This window comes from Ursus americanus, chromosome 27, assembly GCF_024610735.1.
Source record: "Ursus americanus isolate L20-20 chromosome 27, mUrsAme1.1.p, whole genome shotgun sequence".
Lineage (NCBI taxonomy): Eukaryota > Metazoa > Chordata > Mammalia > Carnivora > Ursidae > Ursus > Ursus americanus.
Window position 1 is genome coordinate 4,860,751 of NC_142153.1, and position 3,710 is coordinate 4,864,460.

Sequence of the window (3,710 nt, forward strand, 5' to 3'; positions counted from 1 at the left end):
AGCCCTGGCAGGGCGAGCGCGAGGCCGCCCCCTGGCGTCCGCCTCCCACCGCGCACCTGGAGGCGGCGCGGGCGGGACTCCGGCCCTGGTGCGCCCACCGCTCTCCTATTCTGGCTTCTCTGTGAGCCCGTGTGGACAACGAGGTGTTGACCTATTACTGTTGTAGTCCGGACGCCAGTCTGGTGCTGGCTACGGTGGAGAGGAGCTAGAAGATCTAGACCTTTCAAAAAGCTCCCGGTCACTGCGAAGCGGTGGTCTCCAAAGGGTAGTCCTCAGACCAGATGCCAGTGCTTCACATCTCCAGGGAAATTGTTAGAAGCGCAAATTCTCGGCTCCATCCCAGACCTGGAGGCAGGTGGGGTCCAGCAACTTGTGCTTTAACCAGGCCTCCGGGTGATGCCGAAGCCGCTGAAGCGCCCCGAGGCCCCTGGTTTTTATTCATGGTTTTGCACAGCAGAGCGATGTAGGAATGTGTGTGTCCTGTTCTAGCAGAACTGACTGCACAAGGGCTTTAGGTAGGTTTCAGGGAAAGAAAGCATCATTAACAGAACAGGTAGGCATAAGGATAAGACATTTTGAATTTGAAAAGGAATGGTAGTCCAAGCTAATATCCAGTAGGACCTTACGTCTCTGGGGAGGGGGGCAGTAATAAAGATTCCCCCCATTTATAGGAATTACCTGCCTTAGAGGATCCTGTGATGGTCTAGAAACCGATGATCTCTCCGAGACAGAGAACATACAGAGAAAAGAAGAGAGCCAAATCTGAGCTCATGGAAACTTAGATTTCAGGATTAGAGAAAGTATAAAGAACAAAGAAGCTATGAAAGCCAGTAAGGAGAGATTCCAAGGACAGAAAGGGCTGATTCCTGGTAAGATGGAGAAAACACATGAAAACTCTCCTCTCCCACCTAACACCACGAGAAAACCTGAACATCATGGCACAGCTATTTGGGGTCTCTGAAAAGCAGATATCTTCAGCTAGATCAAAGAATGCCGGAATTGGAAGCACCACTGACGGGTCATGATGCTATTGTCTTTCCTCTGCTCTCCTCGAACCTGGCTCAACACAGCCCCAAACCTGGAAGTGAGCATTGATGGGCAGAGAGAGACCCTGGAGAAACCGTCAGTCTGGCTCAGAAAGCAGAAAAAGAAACTCCAAAAACTCAGAGACAGTGGAGAAAATTCTGTTTGTTTTTTTTCTTTCCCTTTTTACTTCATTCCCTTGCACCCCAGCCTTCAGTCAGTCAATCCTGTGTCAAGAGCAATGGCAGAATCAAAAATGGCAGGCAGCAGAAAACTGTAGGAGCCAAAACTCTGGAGCAGAGTAATCTTCCTTCCCATTCAGTGGAGCTGCAACTCCAAGAAGGCAGAGAGATAAACTTTTTGCTTTTTGTCTGTTTTTCTGCTGACTCTTGGTTTTGGCTCATGGTCTTGGGGTGGTGGGATTGAGCCCCATGTGGGGCTCCCAGCTGGGGGTGAGGGTGGGGGGAGTCTGCTGGAGATTCTCTCTCCCCCGGCCCCTCCCCCTGCTTGTGCTAAGAGAGAAAGAGACAGAGAGAGAGAGCACTCATGTGCACACATAGTGGGGGAGGGGCAGAGGAGAGAATCTTCAAGCAGACTCCCCACTGAGTGCAGAGCCCCATGTGGGGCTTGATGCAGGGCTTGATCTCACCACCCAGATCATGATCTGAGCCGAAATCAAGAGTCAGATGCTTAACTAACTGAGCCACTTTTTTTTTTTTTTTGAGCTCCTCAAATATGTTTGGTGGTTGAATGCAAAAAGGATAAAATTGTGTGATGGGGTTTTTAACATAAGAGGGTGTAACATAGCGGCACTTGGGTGGCTCAGTCGTTGGGCCTCTGACTTCGGCTCAGGGCGTGATCCCAGAGTCCTGGGATCGAGCCCCATATCATGCTCCCTGCTAGGAGCCTGCTTCTTTCTCTCCCACTCCCCTTGCTTGTGTTGCCTCTCTCACTGGCTGTCTGTCAAATAAATAAATAAAATATTTAAAAAAAAAAAAGAGGGTGTAACATATAAGACAACTACAGCATAAATGGGAGAAGGTAAGGAAACCTATATAGTGATAAGGTTTCTAGAGTAACCACTAGAAACAAAATAAAACCAACCAATCAATAACAGAGGTATAACAGGAAAATCTCCCAACACTTGGCAATTAAACAATACACTTCTGAAAAATCCATGGATCAAAGATGCCATCTCAAGAAGGGAAATCACAAAATCTTTGAGCTGAACGAAAATACAAAATATCAAAATTTCTGAGAACAGTTAAAGCAGTTGCTTGAGGAAAATGTATAGCTATTGGTATGGGTGAAAAGACTGAGTTGACATGTTAATTGGGAAAGGTAAACAAAAACACTGCATGTCATACATTTGTGTAAGAAAAGAAAAAGAATACGTATGTCCCTTGCTGACATGTACGATATTCTGCAAGATTAAAAAATACTGCGAAAGGTTTACATCTGAGAAGTAAGGGAGAGGGCTGTGAATGAACGCAGGGAGAGACTTGTATATCTTTCTTTAGTGTTTGTCTTTTTTTAAACATGCGTATGTTCCTTCTACAATTAAAAAATACTAACATGAAGGCTTAGACTGTGAAAAAGGGATTTTGTATCAATCACCTAAACTTCTTCCTTAAAAAAACTAGAGAAATTTGCTAAGAGAGAATCTTAAATGTTCCCACCCAAAAAAGTGAACTATGTGAGGTGATGAATGTGTAACTAACCTTAAATGTGGCAGTCACCTCACAGTATACACACACATCAAATCTGGTTGTCGTATACCTTAAGATTACACGATATTACTTGTTAATAATATCCTGATAGTGTTGGGGAAAATATTAGAATAAACCAAATCAAGTAGGAAGAAATAATATGAGAGAATTCAGTAAAATTAAACATTTTCTATTATATATCTTTTTTTAGAAAAAATAAAAAGCTGGCTCAGACGCACTGACTTGATGTAATTGCCCGTTAATGGGTTACAACCCAGGTTGGAAAACACTGATTTTTACAACATAACTTCCAGAGGGGAATGTTCTGGACTCTCTTGTCAACTTATAACTTAATATTTAGGATATAACTAATCATAAAATTGAGTTTAAGGCCTTATTAAATTTGTTCTCCTTTGTGACCCTTTCCTGACTCCATCAGGAAGATAATCCCTTCTGCTTCTTTGTTCCCAAATCGTATTTCTTCAATAGCCAATAAACATTTTCAAGCTACCAAAGCGCATTAGCATGCCGTTGGCCTCTCTCAAAATTGAAGTCCCTGAGGACAGACGTAGTGGTGTCTCACTCTTTTCTAAATCCAGCTTTTATTAATGTGGGTAATATCTATTAACATTTACCATATTTGAAATTTAAAATTTTTATTAATTTATTAATAAAACAATAAACCTATTATGTTACGAATAACATTTTATAAAACCTACATTTTTCAAATTAAACAGAAAAATGGTAGTTCACATTTTTGCAAATCTCTTTAGCCCAACTTAATAGAAGATAATCTAGATCTTCATATCTACTTCTAGAATCTGTTGCAATATGGTGTGTTGAAGTATATGAAAAAAATCCAGACTCATACACAAATATATAGTTGGAAAGGGAATATTTTAATAGACTTTTCAGAAATAGTGATACTTTTTTTTTTTTTTTTAAGATTTTATTTATTTACTCAACAGAGACAGAGAC